This window comes from Dermacentor albipictus, chromosome 10 (assembly GCF_038994185.2).
Source record: "Dermacentor albipictus isolate Rhodes 1998 colony chromosome 10, USDA_Dalb.pri_finalv2, whole genome shotgun sequence".
NCBI classification, from domain to species: domain Eukaryota; kingdom Metazoa; phylum Arthropoda; class Arachnida; order Ixodida; family Ixodidae; genus Dermacentor; species Dermacentor albipictus.
In genome coordinates this window covers 59373570-59396104 of record NC_091830.1, presented here as the reverse complement: position 1 = coordinate 59396104, position 22535 = coordinate 59373570, and the positions used below count along the sequence as shown (strand labels likewise).

Genomic DNA, 22535 nt, shown 5'->3' with positions numbered 1-22535 from the left:
TACACAAGTGACATCTAATCATTGATTTCTAGCTTACGTGCCTGGCACACAACACGCCTCAGTAGGGCCCTGTGATAAAATTTTCCAATCCTACTCGCTCCCTACTCGTGCTTGACCCACCGTAGTGAAAGGTGGTGGATGCAAACGGGCATTGCTGGGTCTTGCGGGCCAAGTACCCCTCTTCACGCTGTTACTGCACCGCAGGTGTCCAACGCGAGCGCGCCATAGCCGAGCGAACACCAAATTTTTGCAGCTAACTTCACACTTTGTAACCGTTCTTACTCCTGATAAACCCTTGTTTCTGTTTCACAAATTATATCTGCCTTCTATGGCTGAGATACTTCTCTCAAACGCAACCTGTTCTGCTCGGATCAACAAGCGTAGTGCCGATCTATGGCGCTCTGAATGCGGCGCGAGATCATCAACTTAGCTTCGACTACTTTAAGCTTGGCACAACAATAGCGCCATATGCCTTCGTGACAGATGCATAAATGTGTAGTGGATACTTCTCGCTGCCCAACCATGTCAAATTAAGACACCTGTTAGTACAGTTGTAAATATATGGGCGATATTATTATTTCAACAGCTTTTAGTTACATGCGAAACTTAACGCTACATGTGATATTAAACAAGAGCCCCCCCCCCTTTCATAACAAGAATGAAAGCCATTTCACGTCAAAAACAATGAAGTTGACATAGGTACACGCATGCATGTAATGTTAGGTTATGCATGCATGCATGTAACTTGACGAACTGACAAGTGAGCATGTTTTAGACGAGAGAGTTTTCTCATGAAATTAAAAAAGTCTGCCACGGCAAAAACACAATACAGGGAAGTAACGGTATGCCTCCAGGCGCACGTGGTGGGGCCTTCCTGTTCAACAAGAGAAGTCTCCCATGTGCTACCGCATCGAAGGTTGTTCGAAAATAATATCGACATCGTGTGACCAAAGGGTGGCCAAATAATCATTCAAGAAAAAATATGTCACTTTGCGCTGCTTACGAGTCACACAACCTTATTTTGGATGATGGCAATTATTGAGAAGTGATGTCGCATGCGCATTCAATTAGGAAATAATGTCCCTGGATCAAATGCCGTTTTCTTGCAGCAGAATGATTTGGAACAGTGGTGAGGTTCATCGTTTTGTGTGCCTCTAGCATTCAACAAGTGCTTTCGTATATTTTAACTACAGCATAATTTGACCTCCCTAATCGAATTGAAATCAAATAGTAGATAGTATTTTATTCGTATTCAATATTTTGAATAATCGCAAACCTCAATTTAAAATATATTTTGTTAATGCGGTGTTGCACCTAATAAAGTAGATTATTTCTACCCGTTAGAATAAATAATTTAAGGTTGACAAGTGGCGAATTGATTCCAATTCTTACTTACCAATTTATTTATGGTAGTCTAATGAGGGGACAACATGCGACAGGTTTTGACTCTGATGCCGCACAAATTATGCAGCTTTATTTCGAAAATACATGACAGTTAGAATACCGTCTACGACATGAATTCATGATTATGACCTTCAATGGTTTTCCAGCTTTCATAGTGGTTGAGGGCTTCTTTTATCCAAGACAAAAACTTGTAAACATGAACGATGATTGAATATTTACTCATGTGGCTGCAGCCAGTTGATCCAGCGCTTAGTATGCCTACTTGCACAGATTTTCCACTTTTGCGTCTCATGGTTATCGGGGCACCAGAATCGCCCTGTAAAGGAGAATGCAAACAAAAGCGGTGTGTGGGTGGAGGCTTGAACACTTGAACTTCTGAAAACGCAATGAAGTGATCATTTGCCACGTGCCGTATTGGGGCGCGCTCCACCACTGGAAAACCTAGCACCACCGTCGGCGTGACGTGGCATGAGGGACCATGTGGACACATCGGCCGCGTCGGCTGCTTCGGAAGCGCCGAGGCGAGCTCAAAACGAAGTTTAAAATCCCACCTGCGCTGCGCTTCTGATTAATTGGTGAAGCTTTAGTGCCTTGGGTGTCTGCTTGACAACATTTAAAAGTACTATAATAAGTAGTGGATGCCTTTGGAGGTGTGCAGCATGGTAGGCTACTTCGGTGCCGCAGTTCCGGACGTACGCAACGGAGCCCGGTGTCTGCCTTATTCAAATGTAACCGCAGGGCAAGAAGCTGTGTGAAGCTTGGCTGGTGAAAGTTAGAACCAGCAGATACCCATCGGCTACAAATCGGGCATGCAGCAAGCACAGACGAGAGGAAGATAACTGTGACGGTGCCAGGACTGTACGATGTTCGGTGAGCAGCAGAAGACGCGCACTGAGACACTCGCCCGCGCCCGCTGCTCGGCTAATGTCATGACGGTTTGGTCTATGAACTCGATGATGCTAGATACTGGCAAGTTCACTGGAATCGAAAGGGAGCGGTAAGACGAAAATCAAAAAAAGGCACGGCATATGGTCACGTTTGTGTTTTGAATTAATGCACTGGATCACGAAAAACAGGCAGGGGGAAATCGCACGCTGAGATGACCGATAAACATACAGTGCGAAGCAACTTGAGACATATTATTGAAATCTCCAAGAATTTAGAAGACAAAAAAGATTGAATCGTCGCGACGGCACATCACAGTCGCCGCAGCAGCTAGGCGTCAAATTCCCTATAACGGAATTATTTTTGAACAGTTCTGATAGCGTAGACGCAACAACGGTTGCTAGTGTACTGTCAAATGCTCATATGCTGCGGCCTAAAGCTCAGAGCAAGGTGCGAAAATGCGCTCACAGCGAAAGCAAAGCATTGTGCGCTGACACGCAAACGCGCAGTCGGTCGCTGCGAACCTGTGCGATTGCTGGATTGAGGCTCCGGTGTGTTATGCCCCATTTGGTTATACAGACAGCTCACTATAAGAACATATTTCACATAGTTTACTCTAGGCGTTTGGCTACCTTTCGCGGAAGAAGCTGGTTCGGGAGACTCCATCGTGACGACCGCACGCAGTAGCGTTCGCAGTACGTATTCGGTAAAAAAATAGTGTCTGTAAACGATTCTGTGCTTTCAGTTTGCCCAAGATTATTATATCGACAGTCAAAAACTTCCCTCGTTTTCAATGTACCTACGTATATGTCCAGAAGGGCTGTCGTGGGGTGTTTTTATTGAGCGCCGTAAGCGAAACCTATGAGGAGCGCGCCGCGTGATCCCTCATACTACGCAAGGGAGGCGCTTCCGACAGATGGCGACTCTGTGAATCCTCGCCGCCAATAGCGTCCACAGCAGGGAACGGATTCACCTTACTGCAGCTTCTCGCTTCAATGTCGAAGAAATGGCGAGAACACAGCGCTCACAGAGCTCTCCCGCTTTTGCGGGTGCTTTTCAAGATATGAGCCCACGCGTAACCCTTCCAACAATAAATAAGCCGCGAGAACAATGTGCGGGAAGCTATCAGCCAACGGCACTCTTTGTCGGCATCGCAGATCCCTTTCAAGGAGCGGCTTGCGTGGTGCTGCCATACGAAGCTGCTGCCCGAGTACGTCTGGCCACTGGTTCGACGCCGACGGAAAACGCGCTGAAAAGCGATGACTGATCATAATGATCAGAACGTCATCAGCGTGCTTGGCGCCGCAGTCTGCAACCGTCTGTGTGGCTCCAGCGCTGTCGGTTGTAATGGGTTCATCAAGTTTCGTTACAATGATAATGACACTGGGCTGCGCGTGGAGATGAGCAAATAAATGGCACAACGCTTACGCATACTTAGAAAACTCCCCGAGGAGTTTCTGCGTGAATAAATTTTTTGTGGAGCTGGCATACCCAGGCCAAGGCAGATTTTTTTCTTATAGGCTACATAGATAGGTGGACATAAGCAGCAAAAATACTGTTCAGAAAAAGGTGGTGCGCTTCATATACCGCCGCTATGACAGAACCTTTTCACCGTCATCTCATCTGCATATGCTCGGTTTAACCCCTTTTTCCCACCGTGGTCACATTAATTCTCTGAAACTTCACACTTTTTATTTTACTCTTCACATTATGCTTCCCCTAATGCATATGTGACCCGTGCAAGGCCCCTAATCACGAGGAACAGTAAGCACTTAAACTTATTGGTCTTTTTTGCTCGCACCAACAAGTTTTAATACAGTTTTATTTTTCCTAGGACTAGTGAACTCTCGAATGACCTGCCTGATTCTATCCACTGTTTACCATATAAACAATTTGGTGATGCTACTGAGTACTCCCTTTTGCCATGTTCTCACATATGCTTCTTTTGTATTGTGATTTGTATTTGCCACATATTGTATTCACCCACTCCTGCAATAGCCTTTCTGGGCTGCAGTATCTGTAAATGAATAAATATAAATAAATTTAAAAAAATAGAGCTGGGTGGGTCATGTAAAGCGCAAGTTAGATAACCGTTGGACCATTAGGTTTAGAGAATGGTTGCCAAGACACCTCAAGCGCCGCCGAGAACGCCAAAAGACTACGTGAGGCGTTTACATTAGGAAATTCGCGGGCGCTAGTTGGAATCGTTTGGCGCAGGACAGCGATAATTGGAGATCGCAGGGAGAGCCCTTCGTCCTGAAGTGCACATGGAATGGGCTGCTGCTGCTCCTGCTGTTGCTGATGATGATCCTAAGTCAGTATTTTCATTTTGTTGCGTAGAAAACAGTACTCACGAATCCTACAGAAGTCTGAGATGTTCGTTTCGTATGGAACATAATTATTTTAAGTGCTATGGGATAATCGGTATGTTGCTGACTTGATTTCTTAAGATAATTTGCAACATATGTATGCATTATAATAGCTCTGCAAAAGAATGAAAATTGAGGCAAATGCAAGGACTGGCAAGTTCCGACTAAAAATTAAATTTTTCGCCAGCACCACCACTCCTGGACACGACGAAGTTGAGTAGCAATAAAGCGGGATATATTTACATGAAAACAAAAAACCTAGAATAGCGTGCAAAACAAGATGAAAGTGACAGTGACACACAGGTGCGATAAGCTAACAAAGAGACAATAAAGTTGGTTAAGCAATTCCGTAGCACACAAGCGCCATTCAAAGTCAAGCAATTCAAGCAACAAGCACACGTTTCTGTTAAGATATCCAGAAAGCAATAATTTCCGGCAGGCACTGATCCATGAGCCTTGCAATTGTGTTGGTGCTACAGAAGTCATGCGCCAACAACGTGTAGCGGTAGTGACTGCACACAAGTGAGGTCGAAGCACACTGCAGGGAGATTTGTGCACGCGCAAATGAACGTCAGCACAGCACATTGTACAGTCTGACCGATATACACTCTGCATCGTGCAAGTCAGATTGCAGAGCACACGAAATTAGTGCGACTTTCGCAATTGCCTTAACAATTGTCAAAGGTTGCAGTGGAACCTTTCTAACACTCCCCTTCGCTTTTTTGTGAGTCTCTGCACGCGAGCTCTCAAATTTTTACGCATGAAAAAAAAAATCAGTGAGATTGTTTTGGTGCCTTCTTTAGACGATGCGATGTAGAGTACCCATACGGCATAACAGAACAATCCGTAGAGGTAAACCCTTGTCTGTGGGGTTGCCCTGCCAAGTTTCAGCTCCAAGGCTCAATCACGGTCGATGCGGTTGCATTTCGATGCGCGCAAAATGCAAACGTTCGTTAAACACAAATTACGGGTTTCGAATGCCAAAAGCACTCTCTGATTATGACACACGCTGTTGTGGGGTACTTCGGAAATTTTTACCGCCTGAGGTTCTCTAACGTGCACCGAAATCTAAGTACATGGGTGTTTTCGCATTTCAGCCCCATCAAAATGCGGCCGCCATGGCCGGGATTCGATCCCGCGGCCTCGTGCTTAGCAAGCCAGCTTCATAGCTACTAAACAACCAGGAGGTCAGAAATGGTCATGAATATATAATGGGTGGCTGGCTACAAATTTCACCGACGAAGACGAGACACCCTAATGCAAACTTTAATCGCTGCTCTGTACGTGTGTCCATTTGGACGATATTCTGTATCGAGCGGCACGTTGCAAACGGAGCGGAGTGGCGCGTGACAGCCTAGTTAACCTGCAGATCGCGAGAGGCAGCGCGTGGGCGAGATCCACAGAAGCCGCCGTGGACGGACTTCCCATATGACTGGCGCTACTCTGGCGCCATCTCGTTGCCATCCTCAGCGCACTACGCTTTTTCTCTCACGCTTTCGACATGCCGTCTACCTCGGCTTTCCCTCCAATAGTCCACTGCGCCCTTCTCCTCCGCTTTCCTCCTCACGTCTTTTAGCCGGCGCTCCCCGTTCTCTCTTCCATCCTTCCCGCTGCTCGTGCGCCCCGTCAACCCAACGCGAGCCGCTGCAACGGGCGCCCAAAGGCCAGACCACAAGTACGCTTGCACACGTGCGCCAGCTCGCGTCCACGCGCCCACGCACGCGCAGACAGTGCGCCACAGCTCGGTGAACAGCTCCTCTATTATGGCGCGCTTGCGCTTCCCCGCGTCGGCGCGCCTGGCTACTCAGCTACGGCGTGGTACATACAACTCTCAGCGAAGCAGATTTATACTAAAGAAAGTGCGTAATCTTTCCTTATCGCGCTTGCAAAACAGTTGTAAAAATGCTACAATTACGTGTATAGATAGAGAGGCATTTTCAAACACTGTCAGTCACTTCCAAGGCCTCTATGAATCAGCCCTGAGAACGCGCGCTATCGCGAGTTCTTATGGATGGCGTTCCTCGCCAGACGTGACGGGCTCAAGACACTTAGACGCGAGCTTGCACGTGTCCGCACGTGCACGTGTGGTCTGGGGTTAATAGCGGTGCTCTAACACGTCAGGTGATGAAACTTGTTCAGGAGTCGATCACAACAGTGTGCCTGATAATGACACGGTGGTTCTGCAACCTATGAGTCACCATCTAGAATGGGTGCTCGAGCAGATTAATGTTCTTTGCTGCGAGCCCCTCCGGGTGCATAAGTTGAGGGCCGCCCTAGGAAAAATCAGGCGACGGAACGCTCCAGGAGCGGATGGAATCACGTTCCAAATGCTTCGGAACCTGCAAGATGCAGAGCAAGATCGTGTCCTCGAGTACTTCAACACCATTTGGAGCACTGGGGCTCTCCCAGACCGCTGGCTCACCGCCGGGTTGGCCCCAGTCCTTAAGCCACGGAAACCTGCGGCGGCACCCTCCTCGTACAGGCCAGTGTCTCTCACCTCTGCCACCTGTAAGGTGATGGCGAGGATTGTCCTGGCACGCATGGAGTGGATTGCCGCGCAGGTGCACTACTTTCCGGAGCAGCAGACCGGCTTCAGTCGCTACCGCTGCAATGCTGACTCCATCGCCGACATCGGAGCCACACTGGAGGATGCAAAGAAAAGTGGTGATCTGGCCCTTCTCGTGCTGGTTGACGTACAGAGTGCCTTTGACAGCCTGCCGCACGAGGTCATGGAGGCCTCCTTAGACATCCTCTGGATCACTGGCAGCGTCAGACGCTTTGTCTATGCCTTTCTTGCGTAAAGAACGTTCGGGTAGGAGTGTGCCAGGCGCTCAGCGTCCCTCGTGCAATCGCCACCGGCGTGCCGCAGGGATCGGTGCTGAGCCCGTTTCTGTTCAATGCAGCCCTGGCTGGTCTGCCAGTGGCACTACTGGCGGACACCCAGTACCACACACAGTGCTCCATCTACGCTGATGATATGGCACTCTGGGTTCGGGGAGCAAGGCGATGCCTTCCAGCCGTCCGGAGATCACTGCAGAGGGCCCTGGACGCGGTGACAACATTCCTCGGGAGCATCTGCTTAACCGTCTCTCCTACAAAGACGGAGGCCCTTTCTGATACACCCGAGGCCTGCCTCCCGCCTCAGCGTACACCAGTTCAGAATCGGCACCGAACCCCTTCCGTGGAAGCAGAGAGTGACGTGCCCTTGCCTCGCCATAGACCACCGGCTGACGTGGTTCCCGGCTACTAAGGCCCTTAGCGCCAAGGGGCGCCGAGTACATGTAGCCGTGGGCCGACTCCTTCAACGAGTTCGAGGATGCCCCACAAAGTGGGCCTTACGCCTGAAGAAGGGTTCAGCAACATCGTCATTGTTGTATGCCCTGCCGCTGGTTTCTCTGACGCATGCCAGGAAAGGACAACTAGAGGTTCTGCACAGGACGGCCATCAGAACTGACCTGGAGCTTCCAAGGCACTCCAAGATCGCCGCAACAGTGGCTGGGGCCGGCGAATGGAAACTGTCACTGCTCATGTTGCAACGGGGACTGGGGCATTTTGACAGGCTACATGGCGTACCAGACGGCCAGGTTAACCCTAGACCGGCTCCGGAGCTTGCCGGCTTCACGGATGGGCAGCCTGTGTCACCTCTATGAGGAGACAGTTCCCCAACTACCTGTGACAGTGGCTCTTGCTCCTCCCCATCACGGACCCGCGGACGTGTAGCTCAAGGAGATAGCCAGGCTGAGAGCACGAGCCGCAGCCCTGCAGCAGGAGGCCGCCTGCAAGCTCTAGGAGGAGTTGGAAGGACACCTGGTGCTCACAGGTGGTTCGGTCCTCCCCAGCGGGTCGGCAGCAGTGGCATGCACAGTTGAAACTCTCGCCTGTCACAAGCAGTGTAGGTTCCCGCTTACAGCAAGCTCTACTGCAGCTGAGCTAGCGGGGTTGCACCTGGCTGCCGACCTCCTTACTGAGCACCCTCCCCAGCAGCCGGTGGCGGTGGTGTCCGACTCAAGCCAGCGCTCCAGGCCCCCATCAACCCACGGCGGGCAGGACTTACAGTGGTGCTGCAGCTTGCCAAGTTAACGGCTCTAGCCCCCGCCGGAATCGCAATATCCTACCTCTGGCTGCCCTCACATGTCGGCGTAGCCGGTAACGAGGAGGCGGACACCTACGCCAAAGCTGCCGATCATGATGTAATCTAGCTTACCAGAGCGCTAGCGGCCTCGGACTGCACGAGACATCGGCTACAGCGCCATTTAAGCTCCATTCACCCGGACACCCGAGTGGCTAGTGGCAGGGTCCCCAAGCCACTTCCAGAGAACGGCCTCTCCAGAAGAGGCCGTTCCACACTCTTGCTCTTGGGGACTGGCTGCACCTGCACTGTGGCCCGGCTGTAAGCCAAGGACCGCGCCACGTCACCTTCCTGCAAGAGGTGCAGGGACCCCGAGACTCTGGAGCACCTTCTCTGTGCCTGCCCGTCCTTGGCGCAGGAGCGCTCCACAGTGATCAACACCTACAGACGCCACGGCCTTCCCGGGGCCACAGAGAATGACCTGCTGTTCCCGGTGTGTCCCCAGCTCCATGCGCTGCGAAGCCTGCTGGAGTCTTTAAGTTCCACGGGCATAGACACCCTATAAGCGCCCGCTATAACGCTGGCAATATTACTGAGGACTGCCACCTGTCGCGCATAGTGGAGTCAATTAGACCACATCCGCCCTCTTTCTCTGTCATATTTCACTTCCCGCTCCCTCTCCCCTGACGACGCTTCGCCGTGTTCCCGCACGGGTAGCAGAATCAAGCGTCCTTCTTTTAACGCGATAGCGTTAAGGAGCTCGTGTCGAAGAAAAGCCGGTGTCGTCGGCGTCGGTGTCGGCGTCGGCGTCAGCGTTTTGCGGCGTTGACCGTGAGCGATAAATCACGACAGGCACTCCATAAATAAAAAGCAACTTCCAAGATGGTCTGGGTGGGAATCGAACCAGGGTCTCCGGAGTGTGAGACGGAGACGCTACCACTCAGCCACGATTTCGATGCTTCCAAAAGGTACAAACGCGCCTCTAGTGAATGCGGTGTTGCCTTCGAAACGAGCCGTGGAAAGTTATACTGTGGTGTATATAGGTAATTATGAACATGTAACTTACAGAAGTCGCAATTACACGAGTAGCGAAGTGCGTTTCGCTGCATTTCTTCTGCGCTTTCCGCACACGGAGAGCCATCTTGCGGCAAACACAGAAGAGCCCCTCCTCTCCATGTACGGCGCTGCCCCGACAGATGGCGCGCCACGCGCGCATTGGAGCTGTCGCGGTTCGGACTCTCTCCCCTGACAACGCTTCGTCTCGCTCCCTCCGCAGAATCAAGCGTCCTTCCTTTCTTTAGATCACTATCTCTCTATCTCTCTGCCCGTGCCGATCACGGCGTTTGGCTGGCGTGCATCATTTCCCCCTCCGGGATACCGAGTTCTTTGGTTCGCTCCGCTTGCTCAGGCGCACGTTTCATTGCTGCGCCGAACGCCGCGTTGCTCGACCATATGGCTCGACGCTCACCGCGTCTGATGCGGGGCGCCTCGTAAGTGATGGCTGCCCTGTAGCCCATTGTCTTACACCCATTGGCGGGTCGACGGGAACGCTATCGCGTTCCACTCTTGAAGGCGAAGCTTAAGCGTCCTCCAATTTTTTTTATTTAGACCACTATCATCCTATATTTCATAAACTTTCATGCATGGTGGAAGCATCAGGTTTATGGGGATTGTTGCAACGCTACAAAAGCGTTGATGGAATGTCGAGGTGGTCCTTGTCATGCTCCAATAACGGGGTAACAAACAGTCTCCGAAACAACCGCTTCTGCTACATAGTGATGATACACCGATCCCCTGCTGTTCCTGAAGGGTTCTCAGCCATCAACGTAGGTTTGCCTTCAAACTGTTGTTGTCGAAAATTCATAAGAATTGCGCATAACAATTGCTCTTGTGTTCCCGAGCAGCCTAATGTGTCTGTATTGGGAATTCTGTGAATACACTTTTAAATGTTTCACTGTTTTAGATTTCGCGAAAGAACTGACCATGGCACGACATGTGGGTGCACAAGTTGAAAGAGTTTTCCTTGGTGTGGAAATATATTTGGATTTGACAGGATGAAGGTGTACTGATGTTCCATTTTTGAAGTCATTTCTTTGATTTTGGGTTTGTGTAAGCCTTCTGAAGCCATCCGATAATTGTAAGGCACAACGACCAGCCAATGCCGGAACTTACTCAATCTTTCTGCATTTAATGAACGTTAACTGCATTAAAGAAACCCGAAAACGACATGTATAATTTCAGTACGGCGACCGAATCATACACCTCGCTTCCGCAGTGAGCAATTAGATACACCAAACATGATTTTCTAGCAATTCCTTTTTGCATCATTGGATACCCCTGCGTGCGTAATACACTGACATAGCCATAAATGTACATGAATTACCCATGCGCATGTATGCCATCAAGACGATCGCCGCTGTTACTTACTCCGCACGGAGTTCCACTGAGCCCTTCGGCACACAGGGCATATTTGGAATCAAATCCACTTATGTTCTCACTTCGGATACTTTTTATGAAATATTCACACTTCTTTCGTGGCAATGCGTAAATATGTACATACATCAGATTTTTAGAGAGGTCCGGAGGATTCTCTAGAAAAATAAAGAAAAGCAAAGTAACCTTTTAAACATGGTATGGTGTGCTCCCTAGGACAGGGAAACTCACAATTTAGATAAAGGTAAACAAGGTAAGTAAGTATCACAGTTTTTAGCAGAAGTTTAAAATTTCAATAACCAATGGTAATAATAAATTGTGATCACGCACCATTTCGTTGACAAAAGTTTAGTAAAAGAAGTTATGTAAGCAGAAAAAAGGGCCTCAGAAATTGCTGTCCTACGTTTCGATAGGGGGACCTATCATTGCGAAATCGGCTTTGTAATGCACGACAGAGCAGTGTTTGTGGTATGGTAGGGTGACATCATGTGCGGTCATTCTGGGCTGCGGCCGACTGTGAAGGAAGAAACAGAAAAGAAGATGAACGTTGTCATTTCGCGTTTCCAGGCATCTTCGCGGGGAGAACGGGGTTGAAGGACTAGGGGAAGAGAGCGGGAGAGGATGGGACCGGCAGGAAACCGAAGGAATAGGGTGCGCTACAGGGGGTATCGTGGCATACGGAGGTTAGAAACATTAGGAGAACTCAACAGAAACCATAGTGGGAGAAAACCGCGTGCCTTCATGTTATTTAAAAGTGGGCCTGTAAGCCGGTCCGCCATAGAAGCGCCAACCTCCCCTACTAATCGTTAAAAAAAGTCAGTCCGCGCAAGAGCAACAAGGCGACAAGAGTTGCGCAGGCAGAGCAGAGCAGAGCCGCTGCGCAGGCAAATGTTTCAACATATTAAGATGGCCACGTGAAGTATGGGAGCCATGGAGAACCGGGGGGGTTGGGAAGGGAATGGGTTTGTGTTTCAAGGAAGGTTAACCTCGGTATACCGACGAAGATGGCGTCGTGGCTCTTTAGAGAAGTGGCTCAACCCTGTTTGATAGAGGCGCGGAAACGATATCCTCAACATTCGGAAGTTTGTGGCGTGTCGATGGCGGTATTTCATTAAAAAAACACAAAAGAACTAAAATGGTAGAAAAAGCAGGACGGGCCAGGTGTACATTGAAGAGAGCGTCGTATGGTTGATGTGTGTTCAGAGGCTTCGCAGAAACTGCTAATTTGAGTCGTAGGGGAGAGACAAGGAAGAGCTGGAAATGGGGGATTAGGTGAGCTTACGAATCAAGGTTAGCGGATGGCGTCGAATACTTTTGTACTTTTGTTATTAATGTCAACATTTATGGAGTTAAGGTAAACCTTCCAGCAGCTCTACATGCCGCTGTCAAATGGATTACCGTTCGCTGCAGGCATATAAATATGTTTATGAGGTATGATTCCGTATATTCCCTCTCGAGCGGTGAATGAAAATTTTTTTTGTAGTATACAAAGGCTTCCTGCATAGCACAAATATTTTCCGCGTTCATTGGAGTTGCTGGCAACAGCTTCGGATCAACTTCGCTTTGTATCTGCCCCTGGCCGTTCAGTTTTTGTGAATTTGTTGTCCAGTCTCAGCTATGCATCGTTTATTATAAGTGGCGCACTATAGACAGTAGATTGCCTTCCTTGATGCGCAGGGAAACTTGAAGTTGCGTTGTGAAAGTAATGTGAAGCTGTACTTTTATCTGAAATAGCAGATTGTACATGTTTGTATTTAAAGCCCCTGGGGTGGCCACAGGGACCGGATGTTACCTTCGCTTTTCTACATAGTTTGGCATGTGCCACGAAGCATCGAACATTTGCAGGCTAGGGAACATACCAAAAACCTATTAGCTGCGCCTTCTATCTAAAAACTTTCTATCTAAAAACTTTCGTAGACTGTACAATGAACAATATATATTCCGAAAGGACAATCACTGAAACCTGCAACAGCTCTAAGCACATTCCCCGCAGGCCATCTTGCAAACTGCCAAACAATAATAAACAATGCGTCGCTCTCACATTTGAATATTCTCAAGAAACTCTGCTAAGAACGACAGGAATTTTTTCATCAGGACGTTCAAAACATACGTCAGACATCGGATCACAGGAAATATTCAAAAAGTTACTGTGAAAAGTCCTTAAAAGTGGTCCGGAGAGCCGAGAATAAGAGCGGATTTTAATAAAAAAAACTACATTCCTTGCAAACAGCCACGCCACACCAAGTAGAGGGAACAGAAATCTAGAAACATTAGAGCTGGCTGAAGTCTCCAGAAAATTAAACCAGTCAAATGCGTTAGACATTTCTAAAATATCAAAGGGGGAGGAAATAGTAGTGCTTGTGAAGGGCCTAAATTTCTATCGCACTAAAAAAAAACTGAAAATCTCTTCTCAAGGACCATACAGAATTCCCCCAACGGATGCGGATTAGGCATATTTTTCGCAGACAACAACGCACCAGACACCGAACGACACGACTTAGAGCACAGTTAACCTACATTCCTGAGCCAAAGCAAGCCATAGACCCGAACTGTAAGTTATAACTGTCATTTAGGAAATCGTAAGCCGATGTATAGCGCCTAAGCGACCTTATAACTTCCTCCAAGAGTTAAATATGAAATGTTCGTTCCTTGTACGACATCGTCACTAAGGAAACAGGTAATGGCGGAAGTATGGTTTTTGGCCAGTAGAGAAGTGCTAGCACGAGGATTACAGAGAACTACACAATCTTCAACACCTGAACACTACCGTAAGCTAGACAACGAGCCTCATTGCCATATAAGCTAGCCATTACCAATGGGCTGAAATGACTCTTTCCTGATAAATTCGCGACAGCGCCAGAATTCACATTTCTCGAAATCGGGCAGCAAAATTTCAGGACGCTTCTATGACCTCCCCGAAATTCTTAAAATTCCACCCACAAAAATATAAATAATTTTCCAGGGCGCCCAATTGTATTAATCACCATCTCTCTCTGGGTGCTTGATTACTTTTGAGGAGATTTACCCCAAGCACTTCTTTCATTTGTTTAAGGTAACTCCGTACTGAGAACTGTGTAGGATATTTATACTAAAGACATGCTACCGCAAAAGATTTTTTCATAACGCTAGCCGTCACGACCATATACACCAACCTGCCAATCTCTGAAGCTTTATCCTCGACAGAAGAAACTATCCATACACAATGCTCACCACTCTATTGAGGTCCATTTATGTCTTTTTAAATTAGTTCGCATATATAACTACTTGAAACAGGAGAACAATTGCCACTTGCAAATACAAGATACAAGTACGGCTACACCTTTTGCACCAATCAGCGCGAATAGATTGATGGGATTATCTATGTCGTTTATCAGACAATCCCAACAGAGAGCTCCCATACATAGTCAAACTAGTTGTTTTTGGCGAGATCCTCTTGACAGTCATGGTAAATATGTAACATTCCTATATTATTTTCACCCAGTAATAAAATTACATCGGATTCTTTAACTGAGGGTATCTTCTTTCTAGACACAGCAATAAATATTCACAAGTGAACACTAAATACAACGATTCATAGGAAATATTTTGGCAAGTAAGGCCTAAAGTTTAGACACCACTGTCACGGACATTGTGTTATAGGTAGCACGTTCACAATGTCTGGCGAGCCACACTACCACGTCGCATTCGCGCTAAAAGCCAATATTTCAAGATAGATTCGACCACCTTAAAGAAACCCTATCGAACAGGAACCACTCCAGCACTACCATTCGAAAAGCCCAGGCCGATGCAGCTAAAGCTGACCGAGACGAGTTAAGATCACACGAACAACAAGGCGTCTAAATACTAAATTCTCCAATGCACTCCCCAACTTGAACATCCCCAATAAGTACGAAATGCTAACCAGCAAACAGAAACTTATCTTTTCGACCTGTGTAGAGTAGCCTACAGGCGCAACACTAATTAGGACAAGATTCTTGGTCTGCATACCAAATTAAGGACAACTACGAAGCCGAAATCCTGTGGCTATGACCGTCCCATGTACTCTACATTCAAATGTGTAAAATATACAACTAAAATAAATAGTAGTTCAGTATGATCTTGCCATCACAATGTAACGTAGAAATTCACCTGCACGTCAAGCGTATTTTCTACTTTTTATACAGTCTAAGGTCTAGACACTGCCACTCGTGGTACACAATACATAGGCGAGACTGGAGGGCAAATTCATACAAAGATAAATGGCCACGCGCTGATAGAAAACAAGATTTACCTAAAGCAGTAGCCAGTCACTTCACTGAACAAAGCCATATAATGAAAGAAGCAAGGCTCCATCTACAACAAAATCCCGTCCATGGCGTGAGAGGAAATGTACACAATCATACCTCATACAAAAGGTAATATGCCTGTACGTAACGGCAATCAATTTGACACTAGGCCACTTGGAAGCGACGTGAAAGTAGTAGTAGTGACTGCTGCGTAGCGATGTAACGGAACGTTCTTTGTTACTATTGACGCTGATCTTCTCACTACATGAAAGGCTTTATCCCAGCGGGAATGAAGCCCGCAAATACGGGCAATATTGATGAGCGTCTGGCCGCTCGAGGTACTTTAGGTGTATTTGCGTGCTTCTTTTGCGCTCGGAGGAACACGTTTATGCAGGATGTACTGAGCATCCAAAAACTCTATCTGGTGCTTCCATGATCCTCTACAATTTTCTGATTGACAGTTTTGATCTAATTAGAATGTTTGTGAAGTTGATAAATTAACACTTAATATGGGATTAGGCAGTGTACAAAAAGTTTCAGTGACTTCGCAATTCATGATCGGGGGTGACGCCCAAGCCTACGGGTACTAAAGCGCACACGACGCTATCGACCCTCAGTGCGCATTGACGCATCACAGGTCATATTCAAGACATGGCTCGCTCGGCTGCGCCATACGCAGCAGCCGCCAAAGTAGAACGCCCCGTTCTAAACATTGGCTTACTATTTAAATTACCTATCTTGCTGTCAGCGCGCACAGGCAGCCATGAACACTTCACAATCCATGACCGGAGAACTCGCTGTGAAAACGCTGGCGTGAGGAATCACGGCAGCAGCAGCGAGTGAAACGACCTTCGTGCTGTCTACCACTTCAGCGCAAACGCAGCGGTGAGAACACAGCACACGCAAAGCTAGGATCCGTCGGACCACTTTGCTTTCTCAAAGCAGATCGCTTTGAATAAAAAGGGTGCCCGCACGCGCACACTTTATATTCGAAGCGATAGAGCGCACCCGCTCTATCCCCTCCTACAGTACCATGTGGAATGCGCGCGACAGAATATGGCATACTTGTTTCCCTTGCGCACTCGAGATTAAGCCTACATCATTGGCTCACCGACGCACAATTTAACTCTCATACAGAGCGTAGCAAACCAAAGTAAACCAGTCACAACTGCTAGAAGAGTTCTACCAAGTGCACGTCACCCTACATTTACCGTTCGCGACGCTGCTCCCCATTTTCTTTTTTCAACTTCGCTCAACGTTGCCTACACATTCCTCTAGGTGGCGATGCTTTGCCGAGCGCCGAGCGCGCTCTTTCGTACTATCCCTCGTGCGTGACATTCTTCACCTCTAGGCGCCTTCCTCGTTCACGTGCTTCGCAGCCTCTAAAATCTCCCGCCGATTTGAAGAGCTGGAAAGCTACAGTGCGCGCAAAAATGACCTGGGTACCTCCAAGCGGCGGCAAACAATGTTATCTTGGTTCTATGAAACCACGTCGCATTTGCATACTTTCAAATCTTTTACATGATAGTTGGGACACCCTCTATATAGGAATTTCAGGTGTTCGTGGAAAATGAGATCGCTCAATTTTCGTGGGTGAACTTGCGTCATTCGAGATAGTCTGGGACCTTAGAAGTACGAATATTTATCGCCGTAGCCACCCACTAACCGCTGAGTTCTAGTCCAGTGTTGCGGAGTATGTGAACGTAATTCCTTGAGGGCGAATGAGCCAACCAAAACAAGCAAACAAAAAGGTGCTGATTTTCACTGTTGGCGAATGCAACTGTCGCAGCGATCGAGTTCAGAGCTCAAGGCGCTTCTTGCTGTCTTTCTTTTTTCGAAGCATTACAAGATATCAGATTACACATAGATTACACAGAGAAGCCGAATGCGTGCTTGATTCTTTTTACAGATTGTGAATGTACAGTCGGCGTCACCCTTGTGTAGAGTGAGGGGGCGGCGGCCTTGGGTGTGCTCGTAATGGAGCCAGTGACGTCTAACGCTAGCTGCTGAACTTGACATCTAACGATAGCTGCTGGGCACGCTTACGGTAAACGCGGCCAGTTGCTACCATTACACGTCGCTGGATGCTTCCTGAGCGCCCCAACAGCCGCCATTCCCGAGTTCTACAAAAGAGTGCCGCCTATTGGGCATATATTAGTTTCAGATTGGCCGTAAGCTTCGAGCGCAATACCTTGCGAACTGAATTAGAGAAGTGAATTAGAATGGCTTCTACTTAACCGAAACGCAGCACAGGGAATTCAGCGAAAGTGCTAAACCGACATAATTATTTCATGTTGGTTAAATTTTGCTCTTCTAAAATGGTAACTGTGGAATTAGGTATTGTGCTAGGATATAACACAATTCTTTACCTGGCTAAAACTAAAACAAACTTTGGAAATATAGCAATCAGAAACAAGAGTTAGAAACGAATATCTTTTTAAAAAGCGTGAAGCAATCTTGTCAAAAAGTGGCAGCGTAGTTGGACTTTCGTAATACGATAATTGAATAGTTGTACTTAGGCCGGCATCAATAAACTGCAGCTGTTGTGGGCTGTTAAATTGAATTTTGTATTTCTGAAACGGAAAACCAGCATGCTTGAAAAGAAAGTAAATAAGAGCGCGTTCGTCATCATAAACGCTTTGCACCGGAATGACCTCTATTGGGCATAGAACAGCGAGGTGCATAGATGAATAAATGCGCAAACAAATATGAGGCATGACTTACTAGAATTAATGCTTCCCCAGCCGGCAGCTAATAATGGTCTTTTTCCCACAATAATATTTATATTGGGAAGGCATATTGGTCGAACAAATCTATCAAACCTAAAATTATTTCGAACCTGTAAAACAAGAGTAGCAACAAATTTCTGTTAAAAAACGTACATAACTGATCTCGTGCAGGTGCAACTTAAGCAAAAAATAACTATACATTTAGTCAGAAGTTAGGGAAATATTCATACAGGTTGCATGCAAGCGATAATGCATTTGCGATGATTACGATATTAGTGCCACAAGAGCGATACATTCTTATTGCTATATGCCGTCGGGTCACTTATAATGAAACTAGCCTTGTATAAAAAGGTAGGCTTCATAATTATTGGCATGTAAACGAACGATAAAGTATTACGGAAATATTTGCTGAAGAGACAACAGCAAAACACCCACCACCGCATCTGATATACGTAATAAATGCTTCTCGCTTCTCGAAATGTCTGCACCTATATTACCACAGCGATTATATTCTTGTAAAGGTTTCCACTGACACGATTCATGCAGGAATGTTTCCTGAAAATTGAATCTGATAATCAAAGCTATTGAACAACTTCGATACTCTAAATAAATGATTTATTATGCGGTTTTACATGCCAAAACCTCTTTTTAATTATGAGGCAAGCCGTAGTAGAGGACTCCGGAAAGTTCGACCAACTGGGCTTCTTTACCGCGTACCTAAATCTAAGTAGACGGGCGTTTTCGAATTTCGCCCCCTTCGAAATGCGGACGCAGTCGCCGGGATTCGATCCCGCGAACTCGTGCTCAGCATCCCTAAACCATGGCTACTGAGCGACCACGGTGGGTGATACTTTAGAAGACATCACTGCAAAATTTTTTCTGCGTAATGTGGTCGCAGATTTAGGTACACTAACCCTTATTTTTTCCGTATTCCAATAAGTTATTCTTATTCCAATTACAATTCTGGCTGGCTAATACATTAGAACTCCTCTGGATAAAGTTAAAGTAGAAAAGAAATCATGATAAGCTGCAAGTTTTTATCCCCCCCAAGAAAACAATGAAAAACCGTTACCTTCAACAGTGCGATGTCATATTTCATGGCATGGCGTGTATTGAATTTGGGATACGTAATGATGCGGTCCACATCATTTTCCGACCCAGCTCTTGTCTTTGTCGAATTGTAATATATAGTAATTTTTTCTGGTAAGGATCTAAGGGAGAAGGCCAGGCAAAAAAAGCTTCCTAAAGTTACAACCGCGTTTTTGTTAAGAACTTCTTCATTACCATATACAATGCTACAGTGAGACTTGTTAATGTACAGCAATACTATGGATACCAATATCAAATAGAAGCAAGAAAGCAAATATATAAAGAACACTTTCGTTTATGCGAACTGCTATGTTGTGTTTGGAAATGTATAAAACCAGAAAAGCAAGATTTATGAGCAAAGCAAGTTTTCCTTGCTGGGATTTTGTTGATGCTACCCTGGAGTTTTATTAGGTGCTGACACAACATTCTTTAGTTCCGGCTTGCTCCTATAAATTTAATTACCACTGCACCAGTGTTCACCCTAAGTCACACTCCTTCATCAACATTCCGAACGTGTTTGAAAACGCGGAGTTAGTTGTGTAGTAGTTCTGTTAGCCTGCTTCTCAGTTACCTCTTTCAGAGAATTTTATTTGTACTAACTGTTTTGCTCCTGTTTATACGTTCATGTATGCGGATTAGTAATGTGCGCAATAGCTTACACGCACGTTAACGTTATTATTTACAGCATATTCCTTGTTTCCAGCTTTTTTGTTCAAAGCAAACACAATGGGTCAGTACTTAGCCCACTGTAGTATGTTCTGTTTCAAGTAGTAGGAATTTGTCATTGTTTGCAACATTCGTCAAGCCGACCCATAATAGCCGACTTCAGACAATTGAGTATTGTCAAACACAGTGGTGTTACCACGACCAGAAATCAAGCATTTCATGAGCGCAATTTGGCCGTTCTGTCTAGCTGAATAACCTTTATTTCTTTATTTATACGACAATAAATGGCATGTCACAAATGTGATGGCGTTGTTAGCGATAAAAAATATTTACAGAAAGCTACGTCTCCTCATTTGCTACGCCTTAAATTTAATATATTTAGAGGCTTAGAGTGAAACAAAACGTAATTTATTTGCTTTGTTACGAATTGCATCGTGTTACTGTGATACACAGAAGCTTCAATCACATTTTTATAAATATAGCGCAAATTTACCCAACTTCGTGTCTTCCAGAATGCATTATGTTGGAATCATCTGCATGCATTTGTATCCCACGTGACAGTTGACAACATATATAGCAGGCCAAATGCCTAACGCACTTATTCTTCCCAACACTTCTCAGCAGTAGCTTCTTTTTGTTATTTAATGTGGCATATTGGTGCTACAAATTGCTGTACTAAAATTGAAAGACCAAAATCCTCACAATTGCAAAAGCGGCAGCAGAAGATGCAGTAAGGGTCGACTTAAACAAAGTTGTAGGAAATCACATGCTTGAAAAGCTTGCGGGCTCTTTATACGCTATGGCTCTTGACTTCAAGTGTACCAGCCAATTGGTGTGCCAACATTATACTTATCCACATGGAAAGAGACGTTAAAGAATTTAAAATTATAGGCCCGTCAGCTTGCTTTCAGTATTCTTTCGAATATTTATCAAGCCAGTTTCCAGTAGAATAAGGGCAACACTTCAGCTAACCAAGAAAACAGGCTGGTTTTAGGAAGGGATATTCTACGATGGATCAAATTCATCTGATCAATCGAGAAATCTGGAGAGTACAATCAATCTTTCTGTATGGATTTCATAGATTATGAAAAGGCTGTAAATTCCTTAGAGTTGGAGTAGAGTAGAGGTGATTCAGTAGAGGTACCAGCCGTCGCAGAGGCAGCGCGTAATCAAGATGTACTGGAGGGGTACGTGAATATCTTGTTAAATGTCTACAAAAGTTCCACAACTACCTTGGGGCTCCACAAATAGGAAATTACTTATAAAGGAATTGCTCAGCAAGGAGACGCGATATGTCTTATGCTATTCACTATTCACTGCTTCCATGGAAGAAGTATTCAAGCTATTAATGTAGGAAGGCGTAGAAGTGAGCATCAACGGCGAATATCTCGGCAACTTTTGGATTGCAGATGACAGTGTTCGGTTCAGCAACACTGGGGTCGAATTAAAAGAAATGAGTCTGGACCTTAAAGGGACACTAAAGGAATTCTAATAGCAATGCAGCACAAGAGAGTAGCAGGCAGCGTGTCTCTACCAGAGAAGATCAGGCAGTCTCGAGCTCGCGCCTCCCGGGCGACTGGCGATGTGGCGTCGGCGCTGGGCATTCCTCTTCACTACAGTTGCATCCCACAGAAAAAGGAGCCATCCTGGCGACTCATGGTGAACTTAGAATCATGGGGTCGTAATACGGCTTCAGGCGTTGTACGTGGACGGTTTCAGGACCACGACAGCGTTGGCCCGTAGGTGGCGCGACAGGCTCGACAATATAGTTCACAGGCGATGTTTGCGCTACAACACGGTAGGGTCCTTGATATTTGGAGACAAGCTTGCATGATAGTCCAGCAGGAATGGTGGGAACCCAAAGCCACACAAGGGTGTCTCGCGGGCAGAAGGGAGAGCTGGACCCACTTGCTCTTCGATGACCCGGCAAAGGTTGGGCGGAAAATGCGAAGGTGCTGGCGTGGCTGATGACAGCAGCGAAAGCTGACGAGCGACCGCAGCACGGACGAACTCTTTTATCACATTCCACCACAGTACACACATTGGTGAACATGTGAACAAAATCAGGAGGCCTCAGGCGAATTTCCTGCGGTTTTGGAGGAACGGCCAGTAGGGCCAGGTCAAGACGCATAGTACTTGAGCAAAAATCGATGAGTGCTGAATGGGCGGAGAGGAAGTCTAGGCCTAGGATGAAGTCATGGGGGCATCGGTCAAGAACGGTGAAAATGACGACAGTATGGCGGCCAGAAATGATCACGCGTGCAGTACACATTCCGACCACGGTCATCGTGCTACCGTCAGCGACACGACATTGGCGTGTCAACCCGCCAACGCCGGGTTGACACGCCGGGAGAGGTCGACGATCTCTTCTATGTAGCTGGTGAACGTGTCGCCAGTTTGCTGCGACCGGCTTCGTAGGGGTTGGTCAGCACGAAGTTTGCACACGCCAGTGTTAAATCATGCATTTTACACAGTGCGACAGGAATGGAGACATTACTCATCCTCTGCGTTTATTCCATCCTCTTTTTTCTATCCCTTGGTCGGCTCCAAGCGCCCGCCTTCTCATTGCGCTGCGGTAGGTAGCGACGTCTTATATAACATATCCCCTCGTGAAAAAAAAATGGTG

General features: G+C 46.8%; 1 protein-coding gene and 1 long non-coding RNA gene across 4 annotated transcripts in view; one reads left to right on the top strand and one right to left on the bottom strand.

Moving 5' to 3' along the window:
- LOC135912124 (trypsin-like) overlaps window positions 1–22535 on the top strand; it is a 339009-nt gene that overhangs the window by 139192 nt on the left and 177282 nt on the right. The window lies entirely within an intron of this gene.
- Window positions 1441–19383, bottom strand: LOC135912125 (uncharacterized). Its single transcript, XR_010567566.2, has 4 exons — window positions 19227–19383; window positions 18150–18264; window positions 11155–11318; window positions 1441–1720 (listed from the first exon to the last, which is right to left on the bottom strand). It is a non-coding gene; the product is annotated as an uncharacterized lncRNA (long non-coding RNA).